This window comes from Lynx canadensis, chromosome F2, assembly GCF_007474595.2.
Source record: "Lynx canadensis isolate LIC74 chromosome F2, mLynCan4.pri.v2, whole genome shotgun sequence".
Taxonomy (NCBI): domain Eukaryota; kingdom Metazoa; phylum Chordata; class Mammalia; order Carnivora; family Felidae; genus Lynx; species Lynx canadensis.
Window position 1 is genome coordinate 10,289,658 of NC_044320.2, and position 21,818 is coordinate 10,311,475.

The window sequence follows — 21,818 nt, forward strand, 5'->3', positions numbered from 1 at the left end:
GCTGAGGTAAAACAGTCTTTTGGTTCTTACGTACTGGTCACCCCACCCCACCTCACCCCCACCAAAACAACTGCACAGCAGTAACAGGGATCTTAGCTGCGTGCCTGGATGCCAACATGCCCCCCGGCCCCCGCCAAATCCGAACAAAACCACACACACACACACACACACACACATTTTTTTTTTTTTTAACATCTTGGCCCTGTGCGTTGTGAATGATCATTCTAATTATCAAGGCCAGCAAGAAATGAAAAGGTATTTTGGGTGCAACTGAATTAATATTGACCCAGGGTCTTTTTCGTAGACTTTAAAAAAGAAATAAATAAATGCTCGATGTCGACTCATTTTCTTGTGGTTTTCTTTTTTTCTCTGCAAATTAGAAACGTGCTATCCTGCTAATTAAGGAAAGTGGTTAGCTTGGTTTCAGTCTATTGAAGATCTTATTAAACACTGCTCTCACATTTGATTCCAGATAAAATAGGCTGGCTTCTGAGCATTTACAGATGAGATTAAAATGTAAGCGCTCCTTTTAACTCTCATCTAAAGTCTCATGTGAAACTCACTACGTCCTTGCCGGCCGCCTGGGTGGCTCGGTCGGTTAAGCATCTGACTCTTGGTTTTGGCTCAGGTTCTGATCTCACAGTTCGTGGGTTTGAGCCCCGCATCAGGCTCTGCACTGACAGCTCAGAGCCTATTTGGGATTCTCTCTCTCTCCCTGTCTCTCTGCCCTCCCCTGCTCCCCTTCTCCCTCCCTCTCTCTCAAAATAAAGACACATTTAAAAAAATTAAAAAAAAAAATAAAATTCACAATCTCCTTAGGAGGTGGGGATTTTTATTTCCTTTCCAGAGGTAGTGATACAGGTGCAGTGACGGACCTTGCACACGTAGAAGAGGCAGAACAGGAGTCGAATCTAAGTGATCAAAGGCTTAGCCTTTCGATTCCTCCCCGAGTTCAAATTCTGCTTTCGGTGCTTCCCGGCTGTGTGACGGTGAGCAACTTCCTTAACATCTCTGAACCTTTCAAGTAACACCTCTCTTGGCAACTGCTGAAATTTCAGGGAGGCCATTCATGTCAAGGGGGGGCCTACGTGTGTAAACTAGGCGCAGTCTGGCCACCGTCCTTCTCTATCTCCTATGCATTAACCACTTCTAGGGGACAGTCTAGACTTGTGTGCTTTCGCTCATCAATGTCGCTAATCAGGGTCAATCAGCGACTTCCCAGGAAGTCACCCTGTGGAAATGAGGGAGAATGATTGCCCGTGTGATCAAGAATGTCTGTCGATCTAAAGTACTTAAAGCTTCCTCTTAGACAGTATGCTTTATTTTCGCCTGGAAATTGAAAGGGGGGAAAATCACATTGGAAGAGCCTGTCCAGGAGCACTAATGCAGGGGGTGTGTGGGCGCTGGGCACAGCTGGGCTCCAACATAGCACCATGGTGCTTCTAAGTGGGCAATGGCTGCAGAGAGAGCCAGGTGGCCTTCTCTTTAGGAGGGAAGAAACAAGGATGCAACAGGGATCGTGATTCAGAGCCGTGCTTCCCTGAACAGTAACGTGCATCTTGCTAAAATGCAGATGCCTATTCCGTGGGTCTGGAGTCCAACTGGGCAGGGCTTGAGAGCCCGTTGCTAACACGCTCCCAGAGGATGCTGATGTGGGTTAAAGCAACAGTTCTAACCCCGGCTTTTTATTCAGTGGCGCTGTGACTTCGGGCAACTCACCTGATCACCATTCTTCAGGTTTCTGAAGCATGTGATGGGGTAATGGTCGCACCGACCTCATACTATTAATAGAAGTTACAGACTTACAATTGTGCCTGGCACATAGGAGGACTTCAGACATTAGCTATGATCATTAATATTATTCTTACTATGGTCAGAAGCATGGTCGGTGCGAACCAGCACCAGAAATAAAGGTGTTGTTTGGGGCGCCTGGGTGGCTCAGTGGGTTAAGTGTCCGACTTCGGCTCAGGTCATGATCTAGCGGTTTGTGAGTTCAAGCCCCGCCTCGGGCTCTGTGCTGACAGCTCAGAGCCTGGAGCCTGCTTCCAATTCTGTGTCTCCTTCTCTCTCTGCCCCTCCCCTGCTCACGCTCTGTCTCTCTCTGTCTTTTAACAATAAATAAACGTTAAAAAAGTGTAAAAAAATAAAGTGTTGGTCGATGGGGGAAATTTTAAATAATTTGGGTTTTATCTCAACTTATAAAAAAAAAACGCTGGAACTTTGTACTTTAATTACGATATTCTTAGTTTAAGTTACTTTATTCAAAAGGAAAATGGTGTTGCTGTTTTTTTTTTAATGTTTTAATGTTTACTCATCTTGAGAGAGAGAGATAGAAAAAGAGCGTGAACCGGTTAGGGGCAGGGAGAGAGGGAGACACAGAATCCGAAACAGGCTCCAGGCTCTGAGCTGTCAGCCCAGAGCCCGACGCGGGGCTCAAGTTCACAAACCGCAAGATCATGACCTGAGCCTAAGTCGGACGCCCAACCAACTGAGCCACCCAGGCGCCCTAGGAGAATGGTGTTTTATTTTTCCAGAGCTTCCATAAACAGTACAGGCTGGGTGGTCTTAATAACAGAAATTTATTTTCTTACAGTTCTGGAGGGTAGAAGTCCACGATCAAGGTGCTGGCAAATTCAGCTTCTGTTGAGAGCCGTTTTCCTGGTTTGCAGATAGCAGGCTTCCCACTATGTGCCCTCATGGTCGTCCCTTTGTGTTCACTTGAAGAGAAAGCAACATCTCTGCTGTCTTTCTTCTTCTTATAAAGACCCTACCCTTAGTTAGGACCTCACTGAACCTGAATTACCTCCTTAAGGGCTCCATCTCCAAACACAGTCATTTTGGGAGTTAGGGCCTCAACAAATGAAATGTAGCATGACACGATTCAGTCCATAACAAATGGAATAAAAGTCATTTTATTTTCAGTGTTTTTGCGACCAAACATACAATGTGGATATAGGCTGACACAGTCAGGTTTTTCCCCTTGCACTACTCCTGATAATGCATGAGGCTTAAATCCATAGTCTAGTTACATTATACGCATTAGCAGAGGTACACAGAATACACAACTCTTCCCTGAAATCTTAACCGTCTGCATCAAAGGCAGAGGAGGGTCGAGCTTTTGAAAATGCTCATTCTAGTTCCTCTATGGTCTTTGTGGGTAAATAAGTTGATGTGTTTTCTTTGGAAGGTCAGATGTTATAGTCTATCAAGATTAGAAATATGGGAACCCATTTGGCCACAAATTCTTCTGCCAGGAATTTACTCTCCTGACAGTTTCACAAGTGTCTAAACCGTGAGGCTCAAGGTGATTCTGTGCTGCCTTGTTTATTATTTTACTTTATTTTTTAAATTGACATGCGATAAAATTGACTTTTTGTTGAGTTCTGTAAGTTTTGATGTGTCTACAGATTCATGTAAGCACCATCACAGTAAGGATACTAATACAGAAAGCTCCTGGGTGGCTCAGCTGGTTAAGAGTCTGACTCTTGATCTCGGCTCAGGTCATGACCTCACGGGTCCGTGAGTTCGAGCCCTGCATGGGGCTGTGCACTCTCAGTGTGGAGCCTGCTTGGGATTCTCTCTCTCCCTCTCTCTGTCCCTTCCCTGCTTGTGCCCTCTCCTTCTCTCTCTCAATGTCTCTCTCTCTCTCTGTCTCTCAGAATAAATAAATAAATAAAAACCCTGAAATTTTTTAAAAAAGAATGTCAATCAAAACATGAATGGTTAATATAAATAATTTGATTGACTTTCTGGTAGCCTCACCTTCTATACACTTGTAAAACTGTCTGCAAATTCCTAGAAAAAACTATGGAAGCAGCCCATGTGTCCACTGACTGGTGAATGGATAAAGGTGTGGTTGGTGTGTGTGTGTATATATACATATACTTCTTTATCCTCATCCCTCTCTCTCTCTCTCTCTCTATATATATATATACATATATATATATAGTATATGATATTATCTCTCTATATATGTATATATGTATATGTATATATGTATATATGTATATGTATATATATGTATATATATGTATATATATAGAGAGAGATATTATATTATATATATAGAGAGAGATAATATTCTATATTATATATAGAGAGAGATAATATTATATATTATATATAGAGAGAGATAATATTATATATTATATATAATGGAATGGTATTTTTATATATAATATATTATATATAATGGAGTGGTTATATATATACATATATATGTATAATAATATATAATGTTATATATACATATATAATGTTATATATATACATTTTATATATAATTATATACATTGTATATATAATTATAATATTATAATTATATTATATATTACATATGTATATTATATATATAATATATATATAATGGAATATTATTTGGCCATAAAACAGGGTGAAATCATGTCATTTACAACAACATGGAATATCTACAGAGAATAATGCTATGTGAAATAAACCAGAGAAAAATACTATATCATTTCACTCATGTGTGGAATTTAAGAAACAAAAAGGATCAACAGGGAAAAAGAGAGAGAGAGACACACAGAAGGTGGGGAGTGCAAACCAAGAAACAAACACCTGACTATAGAGAACAGACTGATGGTTACCAGAGAGGCAGTGGGTGGGGGATGGGGTCAAGAGTATACTTATCATGATGAGTACTGAGCTGTGTATAGAATTGTCAAATCAACATATTGTATACCTGAAACTAATATAACACTGTGTATTAACTACACTGGAATGAGAAAAATATTTTTAAAAATAAAGGTTAACAAAACCATGATATAATCATGATATAATACTAGCCAGCCATTAAGATGCACATATGAATGATCCCACACAGCTACATGATGTATGTGCATGTGTGTTACCGCAAAACTATACCCAGGAAGTGAAAAGGTGACTGCTTAAATCTGAGACTGAAAGTCTTCGCTTTAAATCCTTTTGTTTGCTCTATTTTATTGTTTGCATTTATCATTAGAAAAGTTTAATTAAAGAAGAAAATAAATTGATAAAAAATTTAGAGTGTACAATTTTAGAAGCAAGTATGTGGGAGAAAGTATAATATGCTACACAATATTTTTAAATTAAACTTTTAATTTTGAGTTCATTATAGATTCAGTGCAGGTGTAAGAAGTAATACAGTTTGTGACCTTTGGGATTGGCTTTTGTTCACTCAGTACAAGCTTCTAGACTTCACTGTCATTGTTGTATCTGGCATTTGTTCCTTTTATTGCTGAACAGTATTCCAGGATATGGGGTGTCACCATTTATTGAACCATTCACCCACCAAAGGACATCTGGGTTGTTTCCCTATTTTTGGCTATTAAGAATAAGTGGTTTATAAATATCCATGTTCAGGATCTTCCGTGATCATGAATGTTCATTTCTCTGGGCTAAATGCCCATGAGTTCAATTGTTGAGTTATATGGTAGCTGTATAAACATCCATGTTGAGGATTTTCCATGATCATGAATGTTCATTTCTCTGGGCTAAATGCCCATAGATTCAACTGTTGAGTTATATGGTAGCTGCGTATTTAGTTTTATAAGAAACCACACGCATGTTTTCTAGAGTGGCTGTGCTATTTGACATTCCCACCAGCCATGTGTGAGGGATCCAGTTTCTCTACATCCTCAACATCCTATGGTGGTGTCATTACGCCCAACATCGAGTAGTTGTGTAGTGATATCTCATTGGGTTTTAAAATGCACTTTCCTGATGACTAATGATGTTGACCATCTCATCATCCCTCCGTATATCCTTTTCGGTGAACTGTATTTTCATATCATGTGCCCGTGTTTTAACTGGGTAGTTTGCTTTCCTTCATTGCAGAGTTTTGAGAATTCGTTGTATATTCTAGCCTCTTGTACTTTGTTGGTTGTGTGATTTGCACACACTTTCTCCCAGATTGTAGCCTGTGCATCCTTCCTCATCATGTGGGCTCTCATTGAGTAAGACTTTTTAAATTTTTTTTTATGTTTATTTATTTTTTAGAGAGAGAGAGAGACAGAGTGTGAACAGGCGAGAGGCAGACACAGACGCGAAGCAGGCTCCAGGCTCCGAGCCGTCAGCACAGAGCCCGACGCGGGGCTCGAACCCACAAACTGTGAGATACGACCTGAGCCGAAGCTGGCCGCTCAACCGACTGAGCCACCCAGGCGCCCCAAGTCTTTTTAATTTCAATCGGGAATATTTTATCCATCCATATTTTGGTGGGTCACACGCTTGATGTTAAGTTTGAAAATTCTTTGTTTAGTCGTAAATACCAAAGTTCCCCCTGTGTTTTTTTTTTCCTAAAAGTTTTATAATTTTGTCTTTTACGTTGAATTCTGTGGCACATTTGAGTTCATTTTCCTGTAAGGTGGGAGAGGTGCAGGTGTACGCAAAGTTTTTTCTCTTCTTTTGTCTATAGATGCACAACTGCCCCAGTACCCTTTGTCAAAAAGGCTATGTTTCCTTCATTGAGTTGATTTTGTATCTTTGCCAAAAAATCTTAGTTTATTTCTGGGTCCTCTCTTCTCTTCCGTGGATCCATGTTTCTAACCCTCTGCCCAAACCGCACTGTCTTAATTACGGTAGTGATATAGTTGGCCTTGCTATTGGGTAGAGTGGTTCTTCCTGCTTAATTATTTGTCAGAAGTATTTAAAGCGGTTCTAATGCTTGTGCCTTTCCATGTGATTTTTACAGTGAGTGTGTCTTTGACCACAATTACATTCGATATGTACCTAAGTTTGGGGAGAATTGATGGGTTTACTATGGATCGTTTCCCAACTCATGAGCACAGTACGTCTCCTTACGTGAGTCTTCTTTGATACTTTCATCAGCATTTTGTAATTTTCAGCCTAGAGATCCTGAACATGTTTTGTTAAGTTTATGCTAAGTTTTTAATTTTCTTTGGGGGCACTCGTAAATGGCATTGTGTTTGTAATTTCAGTTTCTACACGTTCATTGTTAGTACATAGACGTGTGATGGATTTTTGCGTCTATCCGGTGTTTCCAATTAAGTTAATCAATAAAATAGCTGGCCTACAAGTATGCTCTCACTTTACAGATACAGACGTCTTCTTTTCTCCGAAGCAGGGAAACTTAAAGCCTCCCCATGTGGGCTTGACCTTGAGCTTCCTTCACTGGTCAGACAATTGGCCCAGGGAAAGCAGTGTGGGATGGTGAGAGGGAATGCACGCTGGAGATCAAGGGGATGGGTGTGAATTCTAGCCGGCCACCTGTAAGCCCTGGACCCGGAACACGTTCCGCTCTCTAACGCCCATTGCTACAATAATGATAAGACAACAACCGCCGTGAGAGCTATTTCAGTGAAGGACTTAATATAAGATAGACTGATAGACTTTGTGTTAAGACCTTTACACTTGTCTCACTAACATCTCATGTCCCCTTGTGAAGTAGGAATTACAGGCCTGCAGTACTTTGTCTGCAGTTTGAGTATTCCACAAGCTTAGAAAGAGAATTATTTGTATACCAGCTTGCTTTAATTCTTTGGGCATGAACCCCTGGCCTGAAGTGATGTGAGGCCACTTATCATTTACCTTTATCTTGCCTATTTTTTTTTTAATTTTTTTTTCCAACGTTTATTTATTTTTGGGACAGAGAGAGACAGAGCATGAACGGGGGAGGGGCAGAGAGAGAGGGAGACACAGAATCGGAAACAGGCTCCAGGCTCTGAGCCATCAGCCCAGAGCCTGACGCGGGGCTCGAACTCACGGATGGCGAGATCGTGACCTGGCTGAAGTCGGACGCTTAACCGACTGCGCCACCCAGGCGCCCCACCTTTATCTTGCCTATTGTGAATAGCTATATGCTTTTCCCGTGGAAATGTTTATGCTTTTGGTAACAGGTGCTTTTTATCACAGGCACGCCAACCTACCCGCTCTGCTATACAGGCTATTCCACATATGCCATATTAGCTTCCAAACATCCCCAAAGGCTCTGAAATCTGTACCATTTCTGGTCTGAAGATGATCAGATAAGGGATTGGTAATGTAATCATCCTCATGTTACGATTGGGAAAGCAGGACGCAGAAGTGTGACGTCCCATGTCCGATCGCACGCATCTTTTTGGTGGCAAAGGAGGCAGGTGGACTGACGCATGGGCTCTGAGTCTTCATCACCTCGCTCTACGTATCCGTGGGTTACGTGAACCTCGGGAAAAGGCCTGAGATGGAGTCCTTGGGGGTGACCTTGGAGAGACATTTAACTCTACCTGGAACTCTTCGGGGTCCGCTTTTGCGGATTGAGAGGTATATAACGCAGGCGAAGGCAGCCACTTGTCCCTGTCAGCAGGGGGCTGGGCAGGTACCAGGCTGGGCGCTTTCACACACTTCCAGGGACCATTTGTGGCAGGTGATTTGTTGCCCCTTCATCGTCCGCAGTCCAAGATTTTCCCCCAAGGTATAGCTGAATAATCCCTCTGACACTGCATTCTTCAGTGTGATTGTGTTTATTCCACCCCTAGCCAACTAATATATTACCAGTTATCATTTCCCTCCCAATTATTCATTCTTCGTGGCAACCGAACATGGTATGTCATCCACAGCCCCCAACCATGACAGAAGTAATACAAAGCCTTATCATGTTACCTGGATTTAATTGCTTTCGAATGGGTCTGATGATGAAAACACTCTCGGCTCATTATTTCCTGTGGCCAAGATGAATGATATGTCACAGTGCCACCAACAAAGCTGGAAGCAGTCAGAGCTCAGCTGATACCAATGTCACATTGACCACCGCACGGCAGGTGCTTCGACTCTGTGCCAGCGAAACGGGCAGGTCAAATGACAGAAAGGAGGCTGGAGGCTGAAAGAAAATTTTAAAACATATAAGGAAAAGATTTGGAAATAAAGAATTAAGGAGTTGGAAGAAGACTATAACCATCCAACGTTCTGATTTTATAAAGGTGGAAACTGAGACCCAAAGAGGGAAAGAGATATAGACAAGGCCAAATAGCCAGTTTCTAAAAGAATTACTTGGGCAGTTATCCAAGCCATGAACCCTGAAGTCATCCAAGATTCATCCTTTTAAAGGCATATTGCATATCTTTGCCAAGTCCATTTCCTTACGGATTAAGTGGATTGCTCACCATTTTATCAACATTCATCTCGATTTCCTTTAACTATAGGTACTTAAAACAAATCAGGGTCAATAAGGTATGCTCACATAAATACCTTACAAAGTTCCTCTTATTTCGTATTGCTGCTTCCTTGTCTTTTTTTTTTAATGTTTGTTTATTTTTGAGAGAGAGAGAAACAGAGCATGAGCAGGGAAGGGGCAGAGAGAGAGAGAGAGAGAGACAGAGACAGAATCCAAAGCAGGGTCCGGGCAGGCTCTGAGCCGTCAGCACAGAGCCCGATGTGGGGCTCGAACTCACAAACTGAGAGATCATGACCTGAGCCAAAGTCAGAGGCTTAACTGGCTGAGCCACCCAGATGTCCCTTCTTCCTTGTCTTTTATTCAGTCTACATTACTTTTCCTCCAACTCCCTAGCCTTCAGGAGAAAAATGCACTTCAGGGGCACTAGCGAACCCACTATGACTGTATATGAAATCATATATGTATGTGTGACTGCTTTCATATTCTATTGAGTGGCTTTAAATGAGCAGAAAATGAAAAGAAAATCATTTAGTAAGCACCATGATGCCCAGCACATGTTTGCCTTCAATAGATATATGTTTAATTTAAAAAGTTATTAATTTACAGGGACACCTGGGTGGCTTAGTCGGTTAAAGGCCTGACTTTTGGTTTCGACTTAGGTCATGATCTCACAGTTGGTGGGTTCAAACCCCATGTCAGGCTCTGTGCTGATGGTGCAGAGCCTGCTTGGAATTCTCTCTCTCTCCCTCTCTCTCTTTCTGCCCCTCCTCTGCTCTCTCTGTCTCATAATCAATCAATCAATCAATCAATCATTAACTTATAAATGTCTGTGGGGCCCAAGTTGTAAAAAGGAAAACAACCACAAACAAACAAAAACCAGCTTGGTAAAGACACTTCTTTTCCAGATAAACTATTCTTTGACCAAAAAGACAAGGGGCATGGTCAAGGGGAAGAGGGTTAAACAAGGGAGAATCCTATTTGCCAGCCTAGAAATTGACCTCTTAGGAATTCTATCAGCCGGACAGTAAATATTTCCCCACTTATCCCCCCTCACCCCACTTTCTTGGAGAAGGATTATATGTCGGCTCACATTGACATGACTTGTAGTGCCCACTCTCACCATGGAAGGGGTGTTTGTCCCTGGCCCCTTGTCATTGGGCTTGACCTTCTCACCTGCTTTGGACAATGAATGTGAGCGGATGGGACCTTTGTGAATCCGACCCGAAGGGAGCGTGATTCCCATTAGACATTAATGGTTTGCCTCCTCCAGGAAAATGGCATTCTTCAAAGAGGGACTGCTCATGCAGCCTGGGACCCAAAATGAGAAAATAATAAAGAAGGCCAATAGCAGCCACCTGCAGCTGCCGACATATAATCTGAGTGAGAAATGCAGGCTCCTTGTTCTACACCATTGAGATTATGGCCTGTTTATTACCGTGGCAAAGATGACCGATATGCATATGAAATTTAAACCGTTTAACTCATCAATGGCCACAGATTATCTGTTTCCAAAGTGAAATGTGTTATCTAAGGAAGACTTTTTTGTGTGAAATACAGTTATTAAAATTCAGTCCTTATTTATCCCTGATATTTCTTTTTTTCTTTGCTTTCTTTCTTTTTTTTTTTTTTGAGAGTGTGAGAAAGCATAAGCAGGGTAGAGTAGCAGAGAGAGAGAGAGAGAGAGAGAGAGAAAGAGAGAGAAAGAGACAAAGAGAAAGAGAGAAAGTTAATAGGCTGGATTAATAGTTTTCATATGGCTCTTGAGTTTTCTCATCTCATTGTCTATGAATGAGAATAATAACTCTGTGTCATGTTTTCAAATAGATCTAACCCTGTATCAATTACATGTGTGGCATGAAACCCCCAGGAATATGTTAACCAAAAGTGGTAATCCAGTTCTCTTTGTCTTTTTTTCTTATTTTTGATAAGAATGTTAAGATGACAATATTTTATCAAATTACAAAACTATCCTTTTCCTCTTAAATAATCGTTTGTCTCACTAGGAGTACTTGTTGGATTTTCCCAAATGCTTTCTCAACATCAGTTAAGATCATCATATTTGTGTTTTGTGTAAGGAATACAGAATAATTCGTATCAAATAATCCAACAACCTGTCCTGCTGAAGTATTTGAAACACTAATTTAAAGCCTCTTAGAATTAGCTGATTGGAGCCAAACCACATCTTGGGTATGGATTGTGGTTTCCTTCTAGTGTACAAAAACTTCCTCCTCTCACTACCCAACCAAAGCAGATGTCCTCTCAACCTTGCCCTCTGTTTCCATTTTTCCATTCCCAGATCTGCTCCAAGAAAGCATGACTGCCTCCATTCTGAGCTGTTTTGCTGGCTTATTTAATCTGCTGCCTCATGGGAAAATTATATTCCCCTGAATGTTGAATACTAACCTCTTACCCTAGAATCTAGAATCGAGATTTCCTCCATTCAAGGCCAACATTTTCCCCCGATGAATCTGGCGTCTTTCCTTTTTACCTTCTGCCATCACCTTGCCCCATAACCCTTTATCTTTTTTATTCAGTAAGTATTACAGTTTTGAAATGCAACTTTTTTTTTCTAATTTTTTTTAATGCTGATTTATTTTTGAGAGAGAGAGAGAGCAGGGGAGGGCCAGAGAGAGAGGGAGACACAGAATCTCGAAGCAGACTCCAGGCTCTGAGCTGTCAGCCCCGAACCCGACACGGGGCTTGAACCCACGAGCTGTGAGATCATGACCTGAGCTGAAGTTGGACGCTTAACCGCCTGAGCCACCCAGGGGCCCCAGGAAACAGAAATAAATAAAGCAAAGTCCCTGCTTTCATGGTGCTTATGTTCTAGAAGGAGAGGACGACAAAGAAAGCACGTGTCAGATGGCGATAAGTACCAAAATGAAAAATAAAGCAGAGGAAGGGGCCAGAGGGATGAGGTGTTGGTGTTCGCAAAGATCTCTGCAAAGTGGAAATGAACCAGGTAGAAGTCTAGCAGAAATGCATCAAGGACCGTGGGAGCAGCAAACGCAAACACCCTGAGACAGGCACGCTTGGTACATGGGAGAAAAGGCAAGGGGCATGATGGCTTCCTCAGAAAGAACAACTTTGGGGGGGGGGTTGGGGGTGGAGGCAGTTAAGGTTTTGGTTATCAGTCTGAGCGAGGTGGGTAGCCGTTGGGGCATTTCAAGCAGAGTGAGTTAGGCTGCTGTGTTGGACTGGACTGAGGTGTAAGGAAATGCAAGATGCAAGACGATTGCAAGAGTCCAGGCAAAACACAAGGTGCCTCGGGTCAGAGTGGCCGCCGTGACGTGGAGGAAAATCGTTGATTTCGGTGTGCATTTTGAAGTTAGCGCCAAGAAAATCTGCGGACGGATTGCGTGCGGAGAACGCGGGGATGAGAGGAATCTATGACTCAGAGTGTTTCACATGAGCAAGGGGAAGTCAAGGGCTTGTGTTTCCAGAGACGGAGAGTCATAGGAGGAGCAGATTGGGGGGTGGGCAAGAGTTTATCTGAAGCATGAGGTTAAGATGCTTGTGTGAAATGAAAGGAAGAGGGAAGAGCAAAGTGTGGCAGTTCACTTTCTGTGTCAGCCAGACCAGCTCGGGGGGGGCGTCCACTCCCGAGTGTGACTGAAAGGATGTATCTGATGAGGTTAACACCTGAATCCGTGGTCTGAGTGACGAGTATCACTATCCCCAACACGAGCGAGAATCCGTCAATACGTTATAGCCTGAACAGCACCAAAAGGTGGAGAAGGGACAATTCTCTCTGTACCCGGCGATCAGAGCAGGGACATCAATCTTGGTCTTCTCCTGCCCCCAGACTAGGACTTACACCACATGTCACTGGCTTTCCTGACTCTCCAGCTTATGGACATCAGATCGTACAACCTCCCAGTCTATAATTCTGTGGGCCACTTCTTCACAATAAACCTCTTTATCATCTATCTGTCTATCTATCTCTCTCTCTCTTTCTATCATCTCCTATTAGTTCAGTTTCTCTCAAGAACCCTAATACAATAAGCAAATGTGGGAATCATGGGAATATTGTCAGCACAGAGCCCGACACGGGGCTTGAACCCACGAGCTGTGAGATCATGACCTGAGCTGAAGTCAGATGCTCAATTGACCGAGCCACCCGGGCGCCCCACAGCTTTTTTTGTTTTGTTTTCTGTTTTTTCATAGAAGGTGCCGGGAGAAAATGGTCTCTTTAAAATTAGAGCTTTAGACGGATTAGCCGAGGCTTTGGGTGAGTTAACTTAGGGTACGTAGAGAGATGACAGAAGTCAGAGAGTTGAGTTCCTCACAATTCAAAATTTACAGGCCAGAAAAGTGGAGAAGATCAGGCGAAGGTAACAGAAAAGAAGCAGTCGTCAGCCAAGAGGTGAGTCCAAAGACAGTGAGGCATGGAGACCAAAGAAAGTAAGTGTTTCGACAGATGCTGAGGTGTCCTCAGAAGTTGGAGACGACCCTTCTCACAATTATTTAGTATCGAAATGTGTTTCTTTCTTTTACGATTATTATTATTATTATTTTTTTTTTTTTGGTGCTTACTGTGGTCAAGGAAGTACAAGCACTCATCAAGTAATTGAAAAAGCACATTTTTATCTTATTTGTTTCATGTTATTTTTTTAAAAGATTTTTTTTAACGTTTTTATTTATTTTTGAGACAGGGAGAGACAGAGCATGAACAGGGGAGGGTCAGAGAGAGAGAGACACACAGAATCCGAAACAGCTCAGGCTCCAAGCTGTCAGCACAGAGCCCGACGCCAGGCTCGAACTCATGAACCGCGAGATCGTGACCTGAGCCGAAGTTGGCCGCTTAACCGACTGAGCCACCCAGGCGCCCCTGTTTCATGTTATTTTTAATGTATTTTGAGAGAGATGAGACAGCAGGGAAGGGGGGAGAGAGAGAGGAAGAGAGAGAATCCCAAGCAGGCTCCTTGCTGTCAACACAGAGCCTGACACGGGGCTCAATCCCACAAACCCTGAGATCATGACCGGAGCGGAAATCAAGAGTCAGACGCTTAACCGACACCGAGGTGCCCCCCAGAAAAAGCACATTTTTGAAAGTTAGAGCGGAGTGTCCTGAAAAGCATATTCACGGGCAAGTCGGGAAACGGTTGCGGTTCCTGGTTCGGATAAAACAGGTGTCATTTTGTGCGCAGCCCTCCCCTTGAAGGTTCATGGTTTGGATGGTTCTTCATTGAAAGAATAAAGAAGTAGGAGTAGCTAATATCGAAGTTCCTAGCCAGGAGCTAGGTCTCTGATGATAAATGCAAACCAGCCACTGAATAAATGAATAAATCAGTGAACAAAATCACCGATAAATCAGTGATAAATCACAAAATAAATCAGTGAACAAATCAGTGTTCTTTCTAATGCCACCATTTTATAATTACCCCCACCGGTCCCTTTCCCCTTAAGGAATATGGACAGAGGGAAGTTGAAATGGTGTCTGTGCTTTGAGCTCTCTTCCCTTTCTTCCTACTGGCTTGCCTGTAGTCATGCTTAATTATTTATACTGCCTTTAGGAAGTGCCACCGGGCACTGCGGCCCTGGATGCCATTTCTACTATTATTAGTCTCAGAACTGTTCCTTATTTCCTCCAGCACAACGAAGGTGGCCGAAAAAAAGGGACCGCACTTCCCTTTCCCAAGACTTTGACATGCTCAGCTCAGCAGCACTCAGCCTTCCAGAGCCTTCCAGAGCCTTCCAGAGCCTTTAATGAGAGCGATGGAAGATCTAATTCCCTTCGTTGTCCCCGGCTCCCTTGCCCTCAGCTAATCAGCTAAGGAGCAGTGTGAGAGGACCAGTGGGTTATTTCAGTGGCTTCTCTCCATCACTTTTCTGTTCCTGTGCAATCCCAGCATGCCAATGCGGGGTTTCTTGTTGTTGTCGTAAGCCGTTTCTCAAAGCAGACCACACTGTGGCCTTCTCTCTCTTTGCTGCCAAAAGAAAATAAAATCTACAAATGCTAGATATTTGCTAGATGGAGCAAGTCTTCGTTTTTTGTAATTGCTTTCTTCTAGTTTTCCTTTTCCTCAATTTTTCATTTTTTTCTTTTCTTTTTTTTTTCTTTTTTTTTTTAACGTTTATTTATTTTTGAGACACAAAGAGACAGAGCATGAGCAGGGGAGGGGCAGAGAGAGAAGGAGACAGAATCGGAAGCAGGCTCCAGGCTGTGAGCTGTCAGCACAGAGCCCGACGCGGGGCTCGAACTCACGGACCGTGAGATCGTGACCTGAGCCGAAGTCGGACGCTTAACCGACTGAGCCACCCAGGCGCCCCTCTTTTCTTTTTTTTTAATATTAATGTTTATTTACTATTGAGAGAGATAGAGAGATAGAATGCAAGTGGGGGAGGGGCAGAAAGAGAGAAAGAGAGAGTTGGGGGGGGCGGGGACACAAAACCCAAAGGAGTCTCCAGGCTCTGAGCTGTCAACATGGAGCCAGAGACCAGTCTCGAACCCACAGACCACGAGATCATGACTTGAGCAGAAGTTGGATGCTGAAGCGACTGAGCCAGCCAGATGCCCCTTTTCTTTTCTTCTTTTAATCGGAATACGAATTTAAATTATGGATCATTCTAAGCTCCCCCCAAATGGATTAGTAAATATTTATTTCATGGCCCGGGGCTATGCAGTGTTTAGAAAGTTTAGAAGCACATAGTGGCCTCCATCAGGCAGACAAATGAACTACAGTTTAAAAGGAAATGTCAACCTATCTGGTGTCCAGGCGCTGTGATGGTGATTTGGTAACAATTTAATTTACCTAATATATTGAGAGCCTGCTGTGTGCAAAATTCCACTGGTAGTGAATGGTAGGAACTCTCTGGGTTCATTATGCAGTGGGAAGAGTTTACACATAAAGAACTCCCGCAGGGGCGCCCGGGTAGCTCAGTCGGTTAAGTGTCCAACTTCGGCTCAGGTCATGATCCTGCGGCTTGTGGGTTTGAGCCCCGCATCGGGCAAGCCGTGCTGACAGCTTGGAGCCTGGAGCCTGCTTGGGATTCTGTGTCTCCTTCTCTCTCTGTCTGTTACCCATTCGCACTCTGTTTCTCTCTCTCTCAAAGATGGATAAACATAAAAAAAGAAAATTAGGAACTCCTACAGGTCGATAACAAAAAGATATGCAACCAAATTAAAAAGTGGGCAATGGACTTAAACAGATATTTCCCCCAAAGAAAATATACAAATGGCCAATACATCCATAAAAAGATTCTCCACCTCGTTGGTCATTAGGAAAATGCAAATCAAAAGTGTAATGAGATACTTGTTCACACGCGTAGGATGGCTATTATAAAAAAAAAAAAAAAAAAAACTGAAGGGGCACCTGCGTTGTTCAGTTAGTCAAGCATCCGACTCTTGATCTCAGCTCAGGTTGTCATCTCAGGGTTGTGAGATCGAGGCCCGTGTCAGGCTTTGCGCTGAGCATGGAACCTGCCTAAGATTCTTTTTTTTTTAATTTTTTTTAATGTTTTTTTTTTTTTTTCAGACAGAGAGAGACAGAGCATGAACGGGGGAGGGGCAGAGAGAGAGGGAAACACAGAATCGGAAGTAGGCTCCAGGCTCCGAGCCATCAGCCCAGAGCCTGACGCGGGGCTCGAACCCACGGACCGCGAGATCATGAGCTGAGCTGAAGTCGGATGCTTAACTGACTGAGCCACCCAGGCACCCCGGAACCTGCCTAAGATTCTTAAGAGGAACCATCTCTCTGCCTGTCCTGTCCCCTGCTCTCTCTCTCAAATTAAAAAAAAAAAAAAAAAAGCTGAAAATAAAAAATGTCAAGGATGGAGGGAAACTAGAACCTTTGTGAATGGCTGGAAGAATGTCAAATGACGTAGCCCCCATTGAACATGGTTTGGTAGACCCTCAAAATAGTAAATACGGAATTGCCACTTGACTCAGCAATTCCCCTGTTCGGAAGCTGCCCAAAAGAACTGAACACAGGCACTCACCCAGGTACTAGTGTGCCAGTGTTCCCAGCAGTGTTATTCACAACATCCAAGAGGTGGAAACAACCCAAGAGTCCATCAACACGCGAATGGGTAGACCAAATATGGCGTATATGTGCCATCAAATACCGTTCAGCCAAAAAAGGGAATGAAGTGCCAATACCACACGGACGAATCTTGAAAAGATTATACGAAGTGAAATAAGCCAGACACGAAAAGCCGAGTATTGTATGATTATACTCGCATGAGGTGTCTTGCATGGGGAAATTCATGGAAACAGAAAGTAGAAAAGAGACTACCAACGCTACGGGGAGGGGAGAATCAGGGGTTACTGCTTAGTGGGTATAGAGTTTCCGTTTGGGAAGGTGAAAATTCTGGAAATAATTGGGAACGTCGCACAACATTGCGAATACACCTAAGGGAATTTTGTAGCTGAGATGGTAGAAATGTTACATTATGTCTACTTTTCCAGCAATAAGAAAAAACAGAATGAAACAAATGGAAGTCACGTAAATAGATGATGATGGCCAGACACTGTTCGTGGTTCAGCTTCTCGTTTCTCCTCTGTTTGGGTGGGCTGGCCCCATCATCTGTGGTCACCTGCCATTCGCTGGGCAGTTCTGCTGCTGGATATTAGTTGACTGTCAGCTGAGCAACTGGGGGACTGGGCCCCTGTTTCTCACGTGTTTCCCTCGTAACCGTCACCAGAAGGTAAGCTCGGACTTGTGCGGTTTCCGAGGAGGGGAGCGGAAGTTGACAAGGCCTCCCGATGTGCAGGCTGAGAGCCTGGGTAGTCAGTTCTACCACATTCCATTAGTCAGAGCATGTCTGTGTAGAGAACTGTGTGGAAACAGACTTCACCTTTTTGTAGCAGAAGTTTCTTTTCTTTTTTTTTTTAAGTTTATTTATTTATTTTGAGGGAGACAGTGCACACACATCTGAGAGCCAGAGAGGGGCAGAGAGACGAGGGAGAATTGCAAGCAGGCTCCGCACCGTCAGCCCAGAGCCCACAATGACAGACTCGAACTCATGAACTGTGAGATCATGACCTGAGTCAAAATCAAGAGTCAGACGCTCAACTGAGTGACCCGCGTGCCCCTAATGCAGAAGTTTCTAAGTTGCATTGCAGGAATACAGAGAAGCCTGCAGATTCATGGTGAGTCTCTGAATCTATCAATGCCCCACAATGAAGGATTGAGTAAATGAAAGATCCAAATATTGAAAAAATAGCTATCGCAATTTTATTTTAATTTCATTTATTTTAATGTTTATTTTTTCAGAGAGAGAGAGAGAGAACATGAATGGTGAAGGGGCAGAGAGAGAGGGAGACACTTACCAGGCTCCAGGCTCTGAGCTGTCAGCACAGAGACCGACCTGGGGCTTGAACTCATGAACAGCGAGACCACGACCTGAGCCAAAGTCGGATGTTTAACCAACTGAGCCACCCAGGTGCCCCTGGATTTCTTTTTAATTCATATAGTCTTGAGCTCACTTAAACCTTGGGAGCTAGTTCATAAAGATCAAAAATTGTAATATGGCCTTTCTTTGATCTCTCATATGATTGATCATAAAAAATTAGTAATCCAGGATTAATTTAGATCCTACCATACTAGCGCTGCTCAAAAGACAATCACAGATATTTTTAGCATTCTACAATCCACCTTTGTCTCAACCTTTATCTTTTAATCTAGATATTCTCAGCTCGAAGCAAGAAGCTTAAATAACTAGGACAACAAACCAGAACCAATATACTTTCTTGAATTTGACCGATAGGGAGAAGAGAGAAAGATTACACTCTACCTTAAAAGCTCATTTGTTAGGTTTCACTCTTGGTGAAAGTTCACGTCCCAAATCACGCCTTACTTTATTCCTTTCATAAACGTTCCCTGAGCGGCTCGCACCATCCCTATATTTGAAGAGTAAGAATCTAGCGGAGAGAGAAGCAAATGAACAGTTGTGTTTTTGTGGTAGTGTCTGCTTATTTGCTGTGAGAAAAGTCGGTAGGCAGGAGCAGGTGAAGCCCTGTGACTCAGATATAATTTCAGTTTTGTGGGAGAAGGAGATGCTGAAGGAAGTTTTTAAAAGGTGACCTTTAAGAATCAGAATGTGCATTGTTTCTTTCACCAAATACTTATAGTCTTCCTGCTTTGTGCTAGTGAAATGAGCCCACGCGGTACTAGGTGCTCTGAGCCAAGCAGTGAAGAAACCAAAGATCCTTCCTTCATTCCAGACACATCCTAAGTGAAGAAACAGCAAGTAGACTAATAAAATAAATAATGCATCGGTAGTAATAAGTGCCATGAAGAAAAACGAGTGAGACAAAGAGCGAAGAGACGATCTAGAAGCGTCAAGAGAGGCAGTATCTGGCATGGCTCCCTGGTGGACCTCTGCCTGCCTCACTCCTGCCTTCAGTGCTTTGAAAGTGTCACCTCCCCTCCCGGTATCATCAGCCCCAACAGGTATCTGGAGCTAGAGTGGTCACCTGAATCTTCTCTTGGAATGAAGGTTGATTAAACCAACCTGTCTCTCACGTGCTTTCCAACTCACCCTGAGCCCAGGATTCCACGTAAATATCTCCAAGGACCGGGTAGTGACACAGACAAGCGAGTTGGGTAAGTGGAAGATCATAGAGGTGTTGTGGGGCCTGAAGTATACTGGATACTCTCCATTTCAAATAAAGAAATTTAAGTACAGTTATTCACAAATCACTCTTTGGGAGGGACAGAAGTGTTTGATCCCTTCAGTAAGAAGTCTTTGATTCTAAGTTACTTAATTGAGGTGTGCGTTGAATAGCTGAGAACGAATGGGATCTTTAGAGCAGCGGATGCAAATTACGTTTTCCAGAACCGGGCTGAATCGTCCTGCTGTTATGCAGATGAGATTTTGACAGATTAATAGTTTGTGGATACAGAGAATTAGTCTCCCCTCTGTTACCTCTGCCATGAACATCATTTGCCTCAGCTCTCTCTGTCCCCTCCTGATTTTCCTTTGGGGAACAACCGGTCCCCATGTGGCAGTCTGGCTGGGGTCACCTGCCAAATTGTACGTTGCTTCCCAAACCCTAACCCCCACCTTGCAACCCCTGCTTCCAGCCAAGGAGTGGGTATAGAACCCAAGGCTAGGCTAATAATGGCATTCTTTCTCTGGAGGTAATTTTCCTCTATTTTTTTTATATTGTGATGAAATGTACATAGCATAGTATTTATCATTGTAACCATTTGTGAGTGGTCACTTTAGTGTTATTCGTGTGTGTGTGTGTGTGTGTGTGTGTGTGTGTATGCGTGTGTGTGTGTGTATACATATCCCTAAGATATATACATCTTTCATATATTATGTATATAATTTATACATAGTGTATATAATTTATATATTTAATATATATCACATTTCTTTTTTTTTTTTTTGAAATATACATCTCAATTCTTTTGGGATATATATATATATACACACATATATATATATATACACATACACATATATACACATATATAACTGGGTCTTATGGTAGGTCTTTTTTGGTTTAAGGAACCAAATCATTTTCCACAGTGACTGTATCATTTTACATTCTTGCCCGCAACACAGCAGGAGTTAAATTTTTCACACCCTTGCTTTATTTTGTTTTGTTTTTGTTTTTGTTTTTTTCACATTAGCCATCCAAGTCAGTGTGAAGTAAAGTGTTATCTCATTGGCATTTTGATTTTCATTTCCCTAATCACTAAAGAGAGTAAGCATCTTTTCGTGTTCATACTGGCCATTTGGATATCTTCTCTGGAAAAATGTCTGTTCAAGTTGTTTGCCCATTTTCGAATGGAATTTTTGGAGTTTTATTGTTGTTCAGTTGTAGAACTTCTTTATATATTATGGATATTAATCTCATGTCAGATATATAACTTACAAATATCTTTTCCCATTCTGTAGATTGTCTTTTCACTGTGCCGATAGTGTTCTTTGATGCATAAAGGTCCTAAACTTTGATGAATTCCAATTCATCTGTTTTTTTCTTTTGTTGCCTGTGCTTTTGATGTCATATTTGTGAAATCATTGCCAAATCCAATGTCTTGATAATTTTTTCCAATGTTTTCTTCTGAGAGTTTTGTAGTCTTAACTCCTAAGTTTAGGTCCTTGATCCCTTTTGAGTTTAGTTTTGTATTTGGTGTTCGGTAAGGGTCCAACTTCCTTCTTTTGCATGTGGATATCCAGTTTTTCAAGCAATATTGTGGTCTTGGAACACATTTTGAAAACAAATTGGCCTTAGATGTTAGAGTTTATTTCTGGGCCCTCTTTTCGATTCCATTGGTCTGTATGTCTGTCCTTAAGCCACGTCCATACTGTTGTAATTACTATGGTTTTATAGTAAGTTTCTTTTTTTTTTAACGTTTATTTATTATTGAGAAACAGAGAGAGACAGAGCATGAACATGGGAGGGGCAGAGAGAGGGAGAGACACAGAATCTGAAGCAGGCTCCAGGCTCTGAGCTGTCAGTACAGAGCCCGACACTGGGCTCGAACCCACTAACCGAGAGATCATGACCTGAGCCGAAGTCGGACACTTAACCGACTGAGCCACCCAGGCGCCCCCTATAGTAAGTTTCAAAGTTGGCAAGTGTGACCCCTCCAACTTCATTCTTCTTCTTCAAGATTGTTTTGGATATTTAGAACCCCTTTAAATTCCATGTGAATTTGAGAATTAGCTTTTCCATATCAGCAAAAACACCAAAAAACAAAAAACAAAAAGACTCCTAGAACTTTGGTAGGAATTGTGTTGAATCTGT